Source organism: Spermophilus citellus, assembly GCF_964194105.1.
Source record: "Spermophilus citellus genome assembly, chromosome: 2".
Lineage (NCBI taxonomy): Eukaryota > Metazoa > Chordata > Mammalia > Rodentia > Sciuridae > Spermophilus > Spermophilus citellus.
Genome location: NC_138183.1, coordinates 15,316,454 through 15,337,467, shown reverse-complemented (window position 1 = coordinate 15,337,467; position 21,014 = coordinate 15,316,454).

Below are 21,014 nucleotides of genomic sequence, written 5' to 3'. Positions count from 1 at the left end.
CAAAGCTGGAAAAGTGCTATCTTTCTGACCCAAATAACTGCCAGCTCACTGATCCCATTCATGGTAATATGAAGTTGTGCCCAAGTGGATTGAAATCAGACTTTGTAGAGAATATTACCAACTGCTAGCTGAGTTAATCTTAAGCCAGCTATTTAATCTTTATGAAAATGTATCATCTAAACAAAAAAATGGGAATAATAATAATAATATAACTCCATAACCTACAATGAGCTGAAAAACGCAAATAGCTAAGCACAGTGTTTATGATAAAGTCAATGTTCAGTAAGCATTAGTTATTATAATGAGGAAGGAGAAAAAGAAGGAAAAGTGGATTTGGAAAATAAAAATAAAATACTTTTCATCACTTTAAAGTTTAACAATTTTTTTCTGGGTAACAAGGGGAAGGTGAGGTCATCACAACTCTCAAAGTTGAGTATGTTGACGGAGAGATGGCATCAAAGAAGTATGTAGCATCTTGTATCCCTGAAGACAAGTCAACTTAAAAGCAAGTGTGGGAAAGGACAGAGCATGGCTGGCCCTGTTTAGAAAGGTTCAACTTCCAACAGCATTGTTTTAAAACTCCTTCACCTGCCTTTCATGATGAGTGAAAATAATTTACTTTGACCACTTCAAAATCATCCATGTTATAGACCCTCCCCTGATCTTCCCAAGTAAACACTCCATGAACAATCATGGTAGACTTCTCCCATTAGCTTGTTATTCCCTGTACTTTGATGAATCTGAAGTGGTCCAGATTATCTCTCAATCTGTGATTTGGTCAAATTTTTCATTGCTGAGTCTGAAAGACCTGACAAGAACAACTTAAAGGAGGAAAATTCTATATTGGCTCACAGTTTCAGAGATCCAATCCATGGCTGGCTCACTCCACAGCTCTAGGCCTAGGGTGAGACAGAATATCATGGCAGAAGGATGTGACAGAGGACATCAAAACCAGGGAGCAAAGAGAGCTTTGCTCACCAAGGACAAAATGTAAACTAAAAGGCACTCCTTAAGAGACCTGTTTCCTCCAGTCACATTCTACCTGCCTACAGTTACTATCCATATCAGTGGATTAACCCACGGGTTAGTTCACACCTCTCATAATCTAATTATTTCACCTTTGAACATTCTTGTATTTTCTCATGTATGAGCTTTTAGGGATACCACAGAAGCAAACCATACATTCTGCCCTGGCTCCCCAGAAACTCATGCCCATCTCACAATTCAAAATGCATTTAGTCCATTTCCAAGAGTTCCTATGCTCTTAAAAGTTTCAGCATTAAATTCTTCGAGTATAGACCCAGGAGAAGGATAGCTAGGTCAAATGGTGGTTCCATTCTCAATTTTCCAAGGAATCTCTATACTGCTTTCCATATTGCCTGCAACAATTTGAAGTCCCACCAACAATGTATGAGTGTGCCTTTTTCCCCACATTCCTGCCAACACTTATTGTTGTTTGTCTTCATAATAGCTGCCATTCTGACTGGAGTGAGATGAAATCTTAGAGTAGTTTTGATTTGCACTTCTCTAATTGATAGTGATGATGAACATTTTTTCATGTATTTGTTGATTGATTGTATATCTTCTTCTGAGAAGTGTCTGTTCAGGTCCTTTGCCAATTTATTTATTGGGTTATTTGGTTTTTGTTGTTGTTGTTGTTTTTGTTTGTTTGTTTTTTGGTGCTTAGCTTTTTGAGTTCTTTATATACCCTAGAGATTAGCGCTCTATCTGATGTTCATTAGCACTCTATCTGATATTCAAGCCCAAGATATAGGCTCTCTATTCACTTCACATATTGTTTCTCTTGCTGAGAAGAAACTTTTTAGTTTGAATCCATCCCATTTATTAATTCTTGATTATAATTCTTGTGCTATATGAGTCTTATTAAGAAAGTTGGGGCCTAATCTGACATGATGGAGATTTGGGCCTACTTTGTCTTCTAATAGGCACAATGTCTCTGGTTTAATTCCTAAGTCTTTGATCTACTTTGAGTTGAGTTTTGTGCATGGTGAGAGATGTAGGAGTTTAATTTCATTTTGTTGCATATGAATTTCCAATTTTCCCAGCACCAGTTAGCTATCCCTCTCCTTGGTCCATACCTAAAGGACTTAAAAACAGCATACTACAGGGACACAGCCACATTGAGGTTTATAGCACCACAATTCTCAATAGCTAAACTGTTGAATCAACCTAGATGCCCTTCAGTAGATGAATGTATAAAGAAAATGTGGTTTATATACACAATGGAATATTACTCAGCAATTAAAGAGAATAAAATCATGGCATTTGCAGGTAAATGGATGACATTAGAGAAGATAATGCTAAGTGAAGTTAGCCAATCCCCAAAAACCAAATGCTGAACATTTTCTCTGATATAAGGAGGATGATTCATAGTGAGGTAGGAAGGGGTAGCATGGGAGGAATAGATAAATTCTAGATAAGGCAGAGGGTGGGATGGTAATAGAGGGGACACGAGGTTAGAAATGATGTTGGAATATGATGGTAATCATTATCCAAAGTACATGTAAGAAGACATGAATTAATGTGAATATACTTTGTATACAACCAGAGATATGAAAAATTTGTGCTTTATATGTGTAATATGAATTGTAATGCATTCTGCTGTCATATATAAATAAAAAAATTAATAAAAAGAAGTTCCAGCATTACTCAAAAGCCCAAGTCCAAAAATCTTTTCCCCTATAAAGATTAAAAGCAAGTTCCATATATCAAATATATAATGGCACAGAATAAGAAGGAACTGGACCAAAATAAGACTGAAATTCATCAGGGCAAACAAGTTCTGTAGCTCTACATCTAGCTTCTGTGACGCATGGCATTGTGATCTTTTCTCTAAAGGGCTTGTGTAGCTCCACCCTCTACCCTTTCTGCTTGCAGCTCTAATGGCCTCTCTCTTGGCTTGTTTCTGCCCAATTCCTGTAGCTTTCCTCGCCAGACATCCCATGTTACTGGCATCTCTTAATTTCAGGGGCCTCTACTGAAGCATTGTCTTCCTTCTCACATCTTCCTGCATTACCCCCTGGGAGAAACCCATCAGGACTCTGGCCCTGCTACACTTTGCCTGGCCTCCCAAGCCATCCTTTGAAATCTTAGCGGAAGCCTCCATGACCTCCTAACCCCAGCATCCTTCAGTCCTGCAGAACTAGGACCACATGGTTGCCACCTTGGTATACCATCATCTTGAACAGTAACTAAGCCTCCAGGGACCACAGCTGTAGCACCCTGTGAGTGCCTGGACAGATAAGCATGAAAAAACTTTCTGGCCCAATTGTGCAAGCAGTGTGTCCCATGGAATCTTCTCAAAGGAATGTTTATTTTTACTCCCTTTGCTTGAGATGGATGTGGTCTTGCCAATTCCTGAGATACCCTCAAAAAAGCCATTTTTTCCCATTGTCTTGGGTAAAGTGCTTATCTTCTTTAGTGCCACAATGACTTTAACAACAACAATTTTCTTAGCCCCAGTTTTACTCACATTTTTCTGGGAAAACTGCAAGGTTTTCAAATTTTTCTGCTCTGCTTTCTGTTCCTGATAATCAGAACAAACTTAGCTAGAAGCTGGCAGCAATATCCATGCCACTGCCTGAATTCTGTGCTACCTTGAAATTTCCTCTGCCAGATTAATTACTACATCAACTTTAAATTCAGTCTCACACAAAGTCTTAGGATATTGGCAAAATGTAGACAACTTCTTTGCCAGAATGCCTCTAGTTCAGTTTCCAATAGAGTTCTCTTCTGAAACCTCATGGGCCCAGTCTTTACTGTCCACTGTCCTACTGGCATTCTGGTCTTTTGCACTCCCACCAGAATAACCCATTAGGCTCCACAACAATATTTGAAAACATTTCCAGCTTGCACCTCTAAACTTTTCAAAGTTTCTCCCCCCATAAACCATCTCCAAATCTTCTGTACTACAGGGCCAGGATAGTCACAGCAACAGTCCTACTTCTAAGTACAAATTTCTGTTTTAGTGAACTTTTTTATTGCTGTGGCAAAAAAAAAAAAAACCCAAGAACAACTTAGAGAAGGGAAAGTTTATTTTGGCTCTTGGCTTCAGAGTTTCAGTTCATTGTCAGCCAACTGGGCTGAAAGTAATGCATAACATCCAGGCAGAAGTTCATGGCAAAGAAAAGAAGTTCAGGTTATGACAACCAGGAAGGGGGGGGGGGAGAAAGAGAGAGAGAGAGAGCACTCCACTCACCAAATACAAAATATAAACTTCAAAGGCTTCACTCCAGTAACCTACTTCCTTCAGCCACACCCTATCTGCCTGTAGTTAACTGCTCAGTAAATCCAAATCAGTGGATTAATTTACTCATCAGGTCATACTTCTTATAATCAGTTCATTTCACCTCTGAAGGTTCTTGAATTACCTTACATATGAGCTTTTTGGAGATACCATCTATCCAAACATAACAAACAGCAACCTGAAGCCCTTTTTCAATATTTTCTTCCTATGAAAAACTTATTCCTGCCCGCAAGCCAAGTTCAAAAGTCATTTCTTTATTTAAAATTTTCTTAATCAAAATAAATGATCCTTAACTGTCATATCCTTCACCACGTGCTTTTGTTTAAGACATCTTACTTTGCATGCTTGTTTTCTCCTTATAATGTTGTAAAGTCTCCTGAAGATTCAATATTACTTGGAATGCATAGTGTAGGGTTTTGCACATGACAGGTGTTAAATACTGGCTAAATTGAATTGAAATTGGTTTTGAACTTTTTTAAAGAAATGTGGATTTAGAGGAATGTTCACAGGTAGAGTTTCATCTCTAACCTACTTTCAGATGGTGCCACATGAAAGAAACAGAGTTCCAAACTAGTTTCACAGTGAGCATTTTCCTAGTAATTAAGTTAGCTACTACTGATTGGGCACTTGCCAAGTACCAGTTGCTCTTCTGAGTCATATGTCTGGCATTGCTCAAAGAACGCTTACAACAATGCAATGAGGTGGTGCCTTTGATCACCCCCGTGGTGCAGATGAAGAAACGTAGACCTGAAAAGGCTGCATGAGTTTCCTGAAGGCCTACAAATAATAAGTGATGGATATTGGCACAAATGTAAACAACTTCTTTGCCAGAATACCTCTAGTCCAGTTTTCAGTAGAGTCCATCACAAATAATATGTGATGGATTCTGGATTTGTTTCCAGATTTCACAATTTTAGCCTCTGTGAATACTCTGAGACAGAGCAGCCTTCACCCCACCTTATATGTTTAAGGGGAATTCAGGACCGAGGACAGCACCACCCATCCCCATGCACTTTCCCTTCTCTGGAACTGTGGCCATCCCCAGCTAGTTTTCTAAACACTGAGACCACTGTCCAGTAAGCCCTACTGAGAATCATCCAGGAACTGCAAGGGCCAGCCTGAGGAGAGCTCATCAAGGAGAGTTAAAGCTAGAACAATGAGAACAGGAATGCCAGGCTGAAAGAAAGTTCCCCGCTGTTTTGTCCTCATGGTTACAACATTAAGAAAGGCTGCAGGGAGGGTAGAACAGTTCCCATTGCCTGTTTTCTCTCTCTGTAATGTAGCCAGAGACTTAAATACGATTGAGTTAATCTTTGAAGAAAACAGAAAATACTGTAACAATAAAGGCCGTAACATGGTTACAAATGAGAGCTACTGCTCCCTTCTGCATTCTAAATTCCGAGGATAATTCTGCAGAGCTTCATTACCAGAGTATAATTGTGTTATAGAACTCTAAATCACCCTGCTACACTTAACTGGCAATAACATTAAGATAGCACAGATATTCATTTTAATTAAAACATAGCCTCAAACTATTTCCCAGCTATAAGAGGCAAAACTTTCTCTCTCTTCTCTCTCTCTCTCTCTCTCTCTCTCTCTCTCTCTCTCTCTCTCTCTCTCTCTCTCTCCCTTTCTCTCTCCCTTTCTCTCTCCTCTCTACACAGAAACTGTTGTTTGTTAACACATCAATGGCCAGCAGTAGATAGAAGATTTAAGCACAATTATAAAACCCCACCTTTTAAGCCAGGAACAGTTAATGCTTTGCTAAAGAAGAAGAAGAACAGGAAATATGGTGTAGTTTTAATCTTTTTCAAATATATGAGGCAGCGACAGCAGTTGTTTCAGAGAGGTTGAGATTCCTAGATAATCACTTCAAGAGTCATGCAAATAGAAATTGAAATGTAGTCCCCATATTAACAAAAACTTCAATCACTAGCTCTCTTTCAGAATCCCTCAGTGCCTGCAGCACGAACATTCATCTAGTTAACAAATACTTATGGAGCAAATATTTTCTTTAGCTTGCCGAGGATAAACACAGGGGTAAAACTTGGCCCCTTCCTTCAAATATATGTCAGTCTTGTAAGAGAAATTGATGAATGAATGAGAGATCATATTGCAAAATATTCTAAGGAAGGTATGATCCAAAATCCCTGTCTTCCTTCAAAGACAATAAAGTATGGATTCTGAAATATATAGGAATTTTCCAGACAGGGAGTGAATGAAAAGAGAAGAGAAAAGATATGTAGAAAAGGAGGAGTTGCATAATAACTACAGACAATTTGGTAGATTCCAAATGGCTCACTAAGGGTAGCCTGTAGATGTAAAGAGCTAAGGGGAAATGATGTTGGTGAGGTCCCAGATATGGACAATCTTAAGTACATTGGAAAGGAGGCTGGGCATCTGTCTATAGATGAGGAAGAACAGATTCACATTGATGGAAGCAAGACCATGGGGGCTTTAACGTATGAAGACCAAATCTCTAAGTTTGCATTCAAAGTTTCAAGCCACCTTTCCACTCTCACAATAGCATTACCATCCTAACAACAATGACAATCAAATCAGCAGCGTTGGTCACTATTACTTAATGTTCATTATATGTTGGATGCTTTGTATATAATGTGTCAGTCAATCCTGAACTGTTTAAGGATTAATTTTCCATTTCCCATGGGAGGAAACAGGCACAAAGTGGATGGGTTGCCCACTAACATCACCCATGTAGAAATGGTATTCAAACACAGGTCATTTTTTAAAGCCCGTGCTCAGAACCACAATCACCCCACAAATTTTGCAGTTCCGATTAGAAGCACTCAATTACATCCTGTCTCTGGTCTCCTCACACAAGAGATGATTGTATGGATTGTTCTCTGAATACGAACCAGGCCATTTGTCATTAATCTTGCTCATGCCCCTTGAACTCCTGGGTCAGTCTTCCCTCTCTTCCACATATATCTAAATTCAACTTACATTTAAAGATCAGGGTGGAAAACTCACTTGTCCCAGGATATTCACCAAAAGGATCAGCTGTGCTTAACACCTACTGAAATTCCTCTCTATTTCAGATGTTGGGGTTACAGAGATGTATTGAGCAGACGAGTTCATTTTCTGGTACAGTTTAATTTCTAGGTTAAATAGTTAATAGTTAATGGAACCCAAATAACCCAGGTAGCCTTACTTTATTTATAGCTGCGCTGAACAATGTGATAGTCTTTGCCCACATATGGAATTTGAGCGTTTGGCATATGACTAGTCCCAACTGGTATATACTATACCTGTAAAATTAAAAAGAAATAAGACAGTACCAAACAAACATACCAAAGAGTATCTTCTGGCTTGTGTGTGTATGCTGATTACCTGCTAAAATGATAATGTTTTGAATTTATTGAATGTAAAAATCATATTCTTAAAATTAATTTTGCCTGTTTCTTTTACCATTTTTGAATACAGATGCTAGAAAATTTAAAATTGCATGTGACTTGCATAATATTTCTCTTGGACAATACTAGTCTGTATTCTGCACTCCTGTTATGCTACAATATCTCCCTAATAAAGAGATGAAGTAAAAAGAAAATTGAGGAGAGTGATGAATATTTTGGTATTAATAATTCTGTGATTAAAAAGTGTCAGTAAGTGGGTGGAGTCCTGTCATTACGTAGGTGAATTAAAAGGTCCAAGAAAGTGATGTTTAAGGAGAAAATTGGAAAAAAAAAAAACCATACAATATACAGTAGGCAGAGAGCTTATTGTGTCTACTACTGAATTAATAGTTAATAATTATCTACAAAATATTTTTGTTTAAAAATATTTAAACAAAATATTTAACTTATGGAGGACACAGAGTGTAGTGGAATGTGTATAGGTTTTTAAAAATTATTCTTATCTTTATTATGTGAACTTAAAGTATCTTAGTCTTGGGCATTCACTTAATATCTATGGACCTCATAAAATGGGGGAAAAAAGTTCTAATTTATTGCAACATTTATGTATAGTGAGGAATGCATCTACCACCATGTAAGCATTAAAATTCTAGTTTATCTTTCACTTCTCCAATTTGATGCTGAAGTTGTGTAGAAAGTGAAACATCAATGTCTTGTATTTTGCCAGCCATCAAGGACTCTATCATAGAGTCTTTTCCATGATTGTGTTGAGTCAACACTCTTTATTGAGTAGCCAGAGGAAATGAAGCAAGTATATTTATAAGACCAAGAGCTCTTAGGATATTGTGACCTGAGCCCTCACAAATTGGACACTGTCTTCAAGGAGTCTCTGCTACCAGCTGCCTTCCAGTTATTTCATTATCATTCTGGTGTGCTTTTCCAATCATACCCATTAGTTACATTCGTAAAGCTTTTAATAGTTGACCAAGTGCTTCCACATCCATTTGATCTTCACAACTGCACTGCCAACTCAGAAGAGCCGGAATCATTAGAAAAGTGAAGCAAGAGATGAAGTGGCTTCTCTGAGGTTGAACAAGTATTAGATGGTAGGACTGATCCTCTAGGTCTCAGCTTAGGGCATCTTTTGCCACATTATGTTGATCTATCTCAGCAAGAGTTCTTTGTTAAGAGGTTGCATTGTGAGATTTTTTCTTTTTCTTTTCAATCTCTCAGTAGCATCAAACTCAGCTATGTGCCATATTAGCTTCCTCTCGCCTGGGTATTTTCTTGTGGACATCTATTTATAGTATAGCACTTAAAAAAATGTGTTGAGTGATTGGGGCACATTTGTTCAACCCTTGGGCAGCTCAAAGGTTTTTACTCCCTCTTGATTGCTTTGCTAAATCCAAGTTCTAAAGTGCTGATAGGGTTTGAAACTCTTCAACTTGTAAGAAAGGTACTTGCCATCTTTCCAGAGCTTGTCTATGCATGCTCTGAGATGGAAATAGACAATGCCTGCAGGCTTCCAAGTAGAGGTTTCAAATATTTCTAATTTCTTCAATTTAGCTTCATTTAAATTTTACTGAGAGGTAATTGCACTGAATTAATATAGTTACAATTATGCTGAAATCAATCCATTAACATCTTGAAAATTCTTATTAATCTGGCAGCAATGTTATGTATAAAAACAGAAATACATCCTCTATTTGGAGTGTAGATTAATATAATAAGAATGCTGGAGTTAATTTCTCCAGGATATGAATTTCTTGAGACAAGAGACTATGACTTACTTGTCTGTTTTCTAGTTTTAAAGTGCTGCGTTCAGTACATGAAGATAATATTTGCATGTGAAAGTACCTGAATCCACTTGTCCTCATTTCTATTTCATCGAAGGGAACCTGATTAAAAGTCCAAGTCACAGAGCCACATTTTGATGTGTACTTGTTTGCCTTTTGATGTCTCTCGATTTTCTCTCCCGTAAATATGCTTGAGACAAGGAGTATGTCACCTCCCTTGTTCAACTTCGTACCTAGCAAACTTCTTAACATTCAGTAAATATGCTCAATATACGGCTGATGACTGTGAAGACAACCACAGCAATGACAGTGATGATGATTATACTAAACCACCTGCAATCGTGTTTGTCCTTTTAATATATGAGATGACTTAAGGTGGTGTGTGTGCCTCATGGAACTTTGAATGGACTCAAAATAGGTTTTGATGTTATGCATCAAATATGCTATTTTTCTACATCTCTACCTGATAATTATGGTCCGTCAACATCCATTCATTCGATGATTACTTATAAAATGTGCACTGCCTCTCTGTTAGCAGGTATTAGTGACTAAAACAAAGATAAATATTGTTGTATTGGAGCTTAAAATAATGTGAGGGGAGGAGTATATTAAAAATAAATAAATGTTTAATTTAAATGTGTAATTTATAAAAATCATAGTATTTGTAAGTACTATGATGAAAACAGACAAAGTTTAGTGAAGAGGAATGACACCTTTGCCAGATGGATACCCAAGTTCATTCTGGAGCCCAATCCTTTTTTATGGTCATGGAGCACTGATCCTGGACAAAAGGCACAAGATCATCATGAGTCAATCGGGGGCAGATTGGGCAGAGTCCACAGGCTTCAAAGGTGGGACACTTTAACTTTGAAGGGAAAACACTGGAGCATGTAAAGCAGGAGACCACATTCACATGATTATTATGTATCAAAGCATCCCTTGGCTCTTCTGGGAGGCAGAGCTTTGGAGAAGGTAACAGTAGGAGAAAAGTTCATTGCAGGTATCTAGGAGAGATAATGGAGGCCCGGGGCAACATGGAGGAAAGATTGGTAGAAGCCTAGATACCTGAAACACATTTCATAAGTAGAAATGGCATAAAACCTGATAAATGTTTGGATGTTCTAGAGAGAGAGTTGTTCATAACCTTAAAGTTTGCGATTTGAGCAAATGGATGATGAGGTGGTAGGATAAAGAATGAGAGTCTGTGATGTTCAGGGACATGCAAAGAACACAAGTAGAACAAATGTGGAGTTCAAGGAGAAATCCAGACTGGAGATTTGTTTAGAAGTTATTAGAACACAGAAGATGGCATTTAAAGCAATGAGATGTTTTCTAAGGAAACTGTTTAAAAAAAGAAGGGCAGGCTCTGTGGAGCACCAACATTTATAGATGAAGTCGAGGGAAAAAGAATACACAAAGAAGAACAAGAAGGCACAGAAGTATTATTAAGAGCAAAGGCATTAACTGAGAAGAAAAGGCAGACAATTTTGATGAAAGCTTTTAAGATATTGAATAAGATATAGACAGAAAATTGACCTTTGGATTTACCAAAATTGATGTTATTGACCTGGATAAGAACAGCTTTGGTGGATTGTTGGGGTGGAAGACAGATTGGCTTGCATTGGATTGAGGAGCACTGGGAATAAAGAAACAGAGCTGGCATGAGTGGACAACTTTCTGAAGAAGTTAACAGCAAGACAAGCAATAAGGTGGCTACTGATGAGAATGTAGAATCCAGGAAGAAAGTTAACTAGGCAAGGGAGGAGACTATGTCTGTATGAGGGAGGAAGATATCCCTGGGGACACAGAGGCTGATGACGCAAGAGCAAAGAGGATGAAGGCACTGGAACTGTTAAGATCTGAGAGGAGATGGAATCAGAGACCTTGCACAAGTATTGACCCCTGATGTAAGGAAAACAAAAGCCCTCTTCAGATGTGCCAGGCAGGGGAGAAGACAAACACAAATGTTGGGGGCTTATAGATGGGTGGATATTTTCTACTTTGTTAATGAATCACTGAGGAAGTTAAGATGGTGAGTTGGGTCACCATATCCCAAAGAGTGCACCATATGAATGCTGTTGCATCCAGGTCTGCAGAAGCAAGGTGACTAGAGAAACATGGAAAGGTTGTGGTAGCATTTATGGCACATTTGAGGTCTGACAACTATGACTTCCTCTTGATTTGTCCAGATGCCTATGCATAGAACAGGTATTCGTGGTCAGTTTCTTCTAGATATGAGATAATATGGGTGAGTGGGGAGCAAGGGCACAGGGGGATTTTATGATATGTCAATTATAATAGTGGCTCACAAAAACCCAAGCAGAATCAGAAAGAAAGCACAAGGAAGAGGTGTGTGGTGGATAGTGTTAACACAGAGGAGTCACAGAATTGAGTCATAGAGATTGGTCATTTGCTTTGGGGATTGTGGAGATGGTGCTACTTAAGTGGTGTCATCTAGGGTGTGGCCATAGGAGTAAGTGGCTGAGATGGAGTGGAAGAAAAGTTCAAGTTGAGTCAGAAGCTCAAGGCTCTGAGGGATGAGGATGCTGGAAGAATTGGCCATTTGGATTGTGACAATTTCCATAAGGATAATAGGTAAAAGCATAGAGAGGGAGACTATGATCCAGGAACTAAATTGAAGAATGACGATAGTTTGGTAGGTGACCACCAAAAAGGAAGTGGGCAATGAACACATTGTTCCAGAGAACAGACTTTTGCCAATGGCGGGGGAGCAGCAAAGGACAAGAGGAGTCAGTTGCTCCAACTCCAGGTCTGAAATATGAGGAAGCTTCCTTCTCCATGAGACTTGGGGACACACAACCCCGTCCTGGTCAGACACACTTCAGATATGGCAAAAGAACAAAGGGAGGTTGCAAAGAGGTTGTAGCAATAAATGAGATTCAGAGATAAGGAGTCCTTGACTACCCTAGGGAGGACTTTGGAGGCTGGTTTGGGGAATGAAGAGATTAATTCAGACTAAGACATGCACAGAGCTAAGGTTGAGTAACTGGGACATTATAAACGCTACTATAATTTCTAGTGACTCAATGTCAGATTTGGAGGAAACTGGTTATCTGGTAGAATTGGAATTCTGGCACTCTTGGCCAGATCGTGAATAATGTCACTCTGTAAAGCACCTGTTTTCAATCTATTGTCTCCATTTCCCTAGGTAAAAGTAGATTAGAAATTGAGATTGTAATAAAAAATTACCTTCACAAATAAAGCATACACAAATTTGCCATGTTATTAGTTAGCAGGAGCAAAGAATTCAAAACTGAAATACCAATGTCATTACATTTGATGTTGACTTTGGCATTGCTTACCAATTTGTTGAGTTTTGAAATTTATTAGGATAGTATTTACTATCTCGAATATTTTTATGTCTTTAGAAATGGTTGCTTCATCATTATGAATCTTGGTTTCCTTGTATGTAAAGTAAAAATACTACCCACACATGTGCAAGATCATCATAAGAAATAGAAAGCAGTGTCTCTGAAAACATAAAAAAGTACATTGATAGAAAGGAAAACTGATTAATATTATTGTCCATTGCACCCCTCATCTAGAGTATTGCCTGGATAGGAACTCTGCCTTTTAAATTTTTTTGAAGATAAATTATCCATATCTGTGTTTTTAGCCATAGTTGACAGGAAGCTAAAGGTCAGCTCTTTGATATTTCCACTCTCCTACAAGGTGGGATAGACACTGTGGATAGAGTTGAAGGATGCTCCTATCCCAAACCCCTTCTTTACAATCTATTCCCTTCCCTAATGCACTAAGGGCTTCTAAGGCCAATTTTGGCCTGTGTGTCTCCACTGTTCTGAAAGGGGAGTGTTTCAGATGAATGGGGGACATTTCTAAGACAAAGAGTCAGGGTGCTGAGACATTGCACAGCAGCTACCAAGATGAAGCTCAGCTGGCCTCACACAGGCCCATCCAGACCGAGAAGCCATCAATAATCAGGCCAGCGTCCACCATGAGTTCAGGGATCAAGGTTGGCTTCGTTTTCCTCTTTCATTGAAGACTCCCTTCACATCCTGTTTTTCCAAATGACCCACAAAACACGACCTTAGCACTGACCTTACAAATTGCCCATTTATTATTTTAAGCTCATAGAGGTAAAGCAAATCAGTCCAAAGGCAAAAATATCAGGGATGATAACACTATCCTAGTAATCTTCTAAAATCAACATATCCTCTGGCCGTACAGCCTTAAATACAAATGAGTGATGAGATGATAATGACATTTCGGTTTTTAATACTTCGCTCAGTATGAATGCTTTGCAACCCAGTGGTTACTGGCACTCACCTGAGAGAGTGGTGAAGAGTGGTTCAGGCTCCATGGTCCCAGGGCCTAGGTTCCAATCTTAGCACCACCCCCTGGACACAATTAATCCTGGGCAAGTTGATAACATCTTAGTTTCTTAATTATAAAGTGTGTAAATAACAGTACCTATTTCACAGGGTTATTGTGAGAATTATGTACATTCACAACAGCTAAAAGTACTTGGTTCAGTGGTGGTATGTGTGTTGCCCAACCAGATGTTAATAGTAATTGTTATTCCTCTGTGGCTTTCATCAGAGTACCCCAGAAGGGTTTCACAGCTCATTCAAAACCCCCACATCGAGAGCAAAATTTGTAAACCAAGTATGTTAAACAAAAATGTAGACAACAAATCAAGTGGTAGAAAATTCCTGAAGATTATGCAACCAGAATTCTTATCCCACGATAGATCACTAGACAGGGGGCAGATGGCCGTGCAGGTGTGACCTGGCATATATTGCCTTTCCCAGGAATCAAGGCTGGGAGAGGGAATCCAGCAAATCTTTCTTTCCCAGGCCTGAAACAGTGGCATTTGCCTTAATCATTTCAACTCTCTACGCCTGGACCGTAAATCCCATGCCAAGCGCTCTGTTGTGCAATGATACAATATGGAAATTGCCAATGCGGGTAAGTGAAACCTCGACACGAACTGTGCAGATAGCTGGCTATTACACAATGGGAAATGTCGAGAAAATAACCTTATGGAGTGGAAAGTATTGGATTGTCTGATTATGACTTACTCTCCAATATGAAGATATAACCATGCTTGGCCGCTCAAGGGTGAAAATGGGGTAATGTGTTAAAATGCTAATGAAATTGGAATCCTATAATAGATGTTTAGAACAGTTTAGCTTACCAAGACATGGCAAGTTGGAGCACAGAGCCCATAAAATCCTGATGATAAGGCTAAACTCCTCAGAACACTCAAGGCCTTTTATAGTCGGATTCCAACTTGCCCTTTCAAACCCATCTCCCCCTCCTGCAACCCGAGTTCCATCCATAAGGAGCCATTTGACACTCTCCATACACAGAAGGCTCTTCTGTGCGGATGCACACACATTCTATGGTTTCCACCCCCATGTGTCATGTGGCTGCACCCCACTGCCATCCTCTATGACAGATCACCCTCAGTCACCTCACAGGATAGCTCAGAGACTTTACGATGGGTCTCCCTATGCCTAATGTTGGTTCTCTCTAATCCACTCTCCTTAGAACCACCAGCATGTTTTTTCTTAGTCATGAGTCCAATCATATCCATCTTGATTAGAGTTCTTCAGAGATCATTCATTGTCTTTAAAATAAAATCCAGATCTGTGATGTGCCTCACAAGACCTCTCATGATCTAGCGCTTTGCTACGGCTCTCAGCTCATCCTGCATCCTTGGCTTTCTTAGAGGGCGTTCTCCAGCCTTGCTGATGGAATGTCACCCCTGGGCCACCACATGCTGGTCCTTCTGCCTGCAACTTACTTTTCTCACCTCTCCTCGCCTGACTTCTGAAAAGAACCCCCCCTCTCACCACCAAGATTAGATTGTGTAGGTTACATCACAACCCCTCCTTGTGGCAATGATCTGTTGAAGGTGATTCCTCTATTTTAATGTACTTTATTTTAGTGTGTTCTCCTTTCCTGAGCAAATTTCTACTTGCCAAAGCCTAGTTCAAATGTTAGCAAAGCTCTCCTGGTCCCACCAGTTTGTTCCTTACTCCTTTTATAATGCTATCATAGAAATTCATCCAGAGACATATTTTTCACCATCAATTTTACTATTGAAAATTAGAACTTTGCTCCAGAGAACATGTCACAATGCACCATGAGAAGCCAGACTACTTTTGGTGATCCGTAGAATTAATGAAGAAATTCAGGTTCTAAAATAATTTAGGACCAGGATTAGGTTTATATATGTGTGTAAAATCTCCTTCTTGGAGGTTCCAGATGATAATTCTTGGAAATGGCCATTTGGTCCTCTTCAATGCATGGGAGTATTTGAATTCCTCTTGCCAAGTAGCAATAATTTCACAAGTTCCATGTTTAAAGCTCTCAGTGAGAGCAGGCCAAGAGCATAAATGTTACTTCCCTTTCTTTCATAACATAATGATCTTCCTGTTGCAATATTAATCAATAACTAATTTCATAGTTGGACAACTGTTTTTAATGACCTAGTCCTTTGGAGGCTTTGTTGCACAGGTCTTCAGATCATTCCCTGAAGGATCTGTCATCAAAAGGGCAAATTCATTCACTTGTCATAAAGCAGAAGCCAAAAGCCTCATTATACTAAATAAAGAAAGATTCGTTTGGGTCCTTGTTGGTTGAGAGCTTAGAAGTCTCATGTCTGGACCTGAAAAGGGATTCCAATAGGAATCATCCAGTTCAAGACATTTGGAATAAGAGGTAAAGAACCCTAGTTGGTGCAAATTGTGGAGTCCTGGACCTTTGGGCCTCTGTCTGATTTTAGTTATGTCTTTTTTTTTTTAAAGAGAGAGAGAATTTTTTAATATTTATTTTTTAGTTTGTGGTGGACACAACATCTTTATTTTATTTTTATGGGTGCTGAGGATGGAACGCAGCGCCCCGCGCATGCCAGGTGAGCATGTTACTGCTTGAGCCACATCCCCAGCCCTGATTTTAGTTATTTCTTGAAGGACACTCCTTGGCGAGGCCTTCAGAACCAAGGGATTTATCAGGCCTCTTCTTCCTGTGAGTTTCTTAGCCTTCCAGAACTCTACCTTCCTTTGGGTGGCCATTTTCATGGAACATGCTGAGACTCTGGAAAATAACTCCATAGTCACCTGATCTTCCGTTTTCAAAGAACGGAAGAAATAAACTGAATGGGAATAATGCTTATCTGACATCCTCCACCTAAGTTTTACACATCTGATGTTTAAGCCAAAATGAAGCAAAACCTTTTGAACTACCTATTATGTTCCAGGTGTCATTCTGTAATATGTACCAAAAATTCTGCAGATAACCTTGAGAAACGCTTTTTAAAAAATCTTTATTTCATTAGTGAAAAAAATGAATAAACTTCAAGAAGTTACAGTGAGCTAGGACTTTAAACAAGAATCTTTAAAAATCACTGCTCTTCCTGTCACACTATACCAATCACATTTTCCTTAATATTCTACCCATCTTGTAATGCATTACCTGTCTCTCTATATATTTATCATCATTTCATTATCAAAACAGTTCCCTCGGCTTTATCCTGGTTTCCAGAGGCAGAGCTTAGCTAGACTTAAGACTTTCCAACATGCAGTTCTGATCTTCTTACTTGCTGAGAAAAGCCATTCAGAACAACTTCTGCCCTTCAACCAAATAGTCATGTTATGAATCTTTGTTTGTTGTTGTTTTTTTGTTTTTCGGGTACCAGGGATTGAACTCATGGGCACTGGATCATCAAGCCACATCCCTAGTCCTATTTTGTATTTTACTTAGAGGCAGGGTCTCACTGAGTTGCTTAGCCCCTTGCTTTTGCTGAGGCTGGCTTTGAACTCAAGATCCTCCTGTCTCAGCCTCCTGAACTGCTAAGATGACAGGTGTGTGCCACCATGCCAGGCTATGCTATGAATCTTTGAACATACTTTTTGCTTCCTACAGGTCATATATTATCTCACTCTTCCCTCCCCTAAAATGTCCTTTTCCCCAGTACTCACTTAATGGAATCGCTTTCACTCTTCCAAATCCAAATGCTTTAGTCTAACACTCTCTGAAGTCCTTCCTTAGGCTCACCCTCAGCCCTCTGAAAATTTGAGATTCCTGCTTTCCTTCTCATAATCTCCTTAGTACATTATTTGGGTTTATTCTATGACTCTTATCTCTTACTGTTTTGAATTATATGTGTGCCTGAATATTTTTCCTGCTAAACTTTAAACTTTTATGTACCTCGAACTTTCCCATCTGTGCACAGTCAGATTTCTGGATGCTCTCCCCCTTTGCTCTGTTATTTATGACTCAGCAAGTGATTCCTGCCCATTTGAACCTCCAGGGAAGTGTGGCATTCCCAGGCCCCATGGCCAACCCCACAAAAGTGAACAGATTAGCTGGACTCCACAGGGCCACAGGTTTACTTTGCAAAGTCCCTCAATAGCCCTGCATTTAGCTCTGCATGGGAGGGGATGCATTGCCAACCTGAAAATGAGATATCTGGACCCGTCAGTGTTAGCCGAGGGCTATTACTCGTGAAAGAAATACTACCCTGAAACAGAACTAAGAGCTCCTTGATTCTGAGGGGAATATCAAATGTTCATTCAGAGAAAAAGAAGATTTATGTTTTCCTCACTGAAGGTTTCATTGTTTTCCAAATCAGATCTGGCCTCGTGGCTTTTAGAACACTCTCGGATTCCCCCCATTTCAGGCTGTTCTAGTAACTCATGGGGAACAGATTGATGTCTTCCTTCCTCCCTCCATTCCTTCTTTCCTTCCTTTCCTCCTTCCTTCTTCCCTCCTGTTTCCCTTCTTTTATTCCTTTTATATTATTCTGTGTTAGGAACTGGGGAAAGATTTCAGTGTCTTTAGGCAGTGTTAGACTGGCCCTCTGACCAGGGAACTTGGAAGTCTTCAAACACTGCCCCAAATCCCTCATCACAAAGTGCCTGACAAAACAGGAAGCAAAAATGATACTATTGTTGGCTCTGGGTTTCATGAAAAATCCTAAAGTTGACAACTCAAGTAAGTTGCACCTGATCATTTTTTTCCCCTAATCTTGTTAGTCATGAATAACTTCAGATCAAACCAGACGATGGGGCTTGGAGCATTTCATGATCTATAACAGGCAAAGACAACCCTTGAATGTGACCACTAAGAGGAAGGGAAAGTGATCCAAGTCCTCCCCACCATGGCTAGAAAGGGAGAAAATAGACAATGAGCTACCATCACAAAGACTCATAATAAAAATCATAGTGGAAAAAAAGTCCACTAAGAACAAAGAAAAACAAACAAACAACAATAAAAAAAAAAAAGAAACAGTCCAATCAGTGAATTGACACATGACCAACCACATCCAGGGCTCTTCTTCCTCAGAAATGAAGGCAAATGCTTTCATCTTGATCCATGAGAGAGAGTCCTTGCATTCTTCCTAGAGATCAATAGACCTGCTCCAAGCCAGGCACCGTGCTGGGCTCCACATACACAAAGATAAACAAGATCCAAGGCCTCTGTCCTGGAAGAATTATCATTCTAATGGAGAAGGCAGACAAGTAAATGATTCCAAATCTATGTGATGATAAACACTAGAGGTGGAGCTGATACTGAGTGGTAGGCACTGTTGGGACCACACGGGTTGGTAAAATATCTGAAATGCCAGGAACTCTTTGGTGAAATCCTGCTTTCTGGAGTCTCTGATTGTCCTCTCGTCTCACCCTGGTTGCCCTTGCCCACGGTGACCTTCCTCAAGTCAGACCTCAAGGTCTAGCAGAGACCGTCAGGACTGTATTCCATATCAAAACTGCAACCATTTTGGTTGGCCCTTGCCTGGGAGGACCCCACGGTGTAAGTATGTGCAAAGTGGTACAGTAGGAAGGAGGGGAGAAAGTGTGAGTTCACCAAATATTTCTAACTACCTTCACAAGCTGTCTCCAAGACCAGCTGTCTCCTAAAGCCCAGCCCAGTGTCAAGGCAAAGAAAAGGGTTCTGTGTGATGAAAATGGAATTGGTGGGTCTTGGATGAAAAGTAATCAGAAAGAGTTAGACAAGAAGAAGGACAGTACCAGTTTCTGGTAATTAAATAAGGTCCCTTATATGACCTTCTGGGAAGTCTTAATGAAAGCAGAGCATGGCAATTGCTTCTATTGTTAGACCAAAAAAAAAAAAAAAGAAAAAAGAAAGAAAGAAAGAAAGAGGGAAGGACATAAATATTGTTCCATATATTTTTTTTATTTTTAGGATTTTTTTTCTGATGGATCCACAAAGAGAAGACAATAATAGTTATATCTGATACACTTGCAAAATATCAGAACTTTTCCCCCAAAGCCTTCTCATTATTTGCTATGAACTGCCTGTAAGTTTCCTTTCTTCTCACTCTACTTATTGGAGACACAAAGCCAATGTGTACTTTGCATACTGTAGAAGGTTTTTCAAATCATAGCTTTTGTTTTAGGAAAATTTGTGTGGGGGACTATAACACAAGATTTGGGGCGTGATTCTCTGTTCATCCTGACAGTCTTAGAGACACCGGGCGGCTCACCAGACACAGAGCTGAAGAGCTCACTTATTCGTGGAGATATCTCTCACAGAGCTTTACACAGAGTAGGTACCGGGTGTCTCCCAATCTATTCATCATTGCCTCCATCAATCTTCATCTTTCTGAAACAAAGTGTTATTCTCCCTCCAGAGGATATAATTAATGCCCTCCTTCCCCTTGACCATTTTAATCACTGTCCTTTAAATAAATCTATTTTACTATCATTTTGAGGGGCAGCAGCAGCCAAAGCATCGGAGACTCACCTGCTATATGTGAAAAAAACCTCCTTGATCTCTGTCTCTGACCAACCCTCACTAAACTCATGTTAAGTTGGATTGAGTACCTTCAGTGCATGAGGGACCCCGAGATAGAAGCTGAAATTCCAAACAGAAAGAGGTTACAGGCCCTGACCTGACCTCCCAGGACTCTCCACAAGGATAGCAACAGGTGAATCCACAATTCTACCAGTTTTCTGGGTCCAGGTGGTTTCTTACCAATGATATTAGGTCAATGTTTCAAGGATAGAGTTTGTTCTCCAAAGTTCTACAGAACGTTAATAGAGGACACATATGCAAAACTTTTTACGACTAGTTCCATCTCTGGTTATACAAAGGTCTCTGCTGCAGGACTTCTAAAAGCCTTTAATAAGTGCTTCACATTGTGGTTGTCCAACAGAGGAAAGTACCCTAAATCCCATCAACCAGAAGAAGTTTGATTGCAGATCACCTCAGGGAGGAGGAGATGCTCTGGAGAATACACTTGGGATAATGTTCAGCCCTGCCTTGGTTGAGGGGAGAGCCAATCACCCTAAGAGTGTCTCCTGGACTATTTCTGCTAATCATATTTCTTTGCATTCACTTACTCTGGAGCCCCACAGACTTCTTGGGCCAATCACTCCCATCTGATGGGAGCATGCTGCAGTGCGTTCCAGAGTCTTGGAATTTTACTAGCTAAAATGGTATAGTGACATAGGGCTAGAAACCCCTCTGTGAATGTACATGATTTCTATATTTCTCAATAAGATCAATTCCAGCAAATATCTCTTCTAAATACGAAAGGTGTGTGTGTGTGTATTGAATATT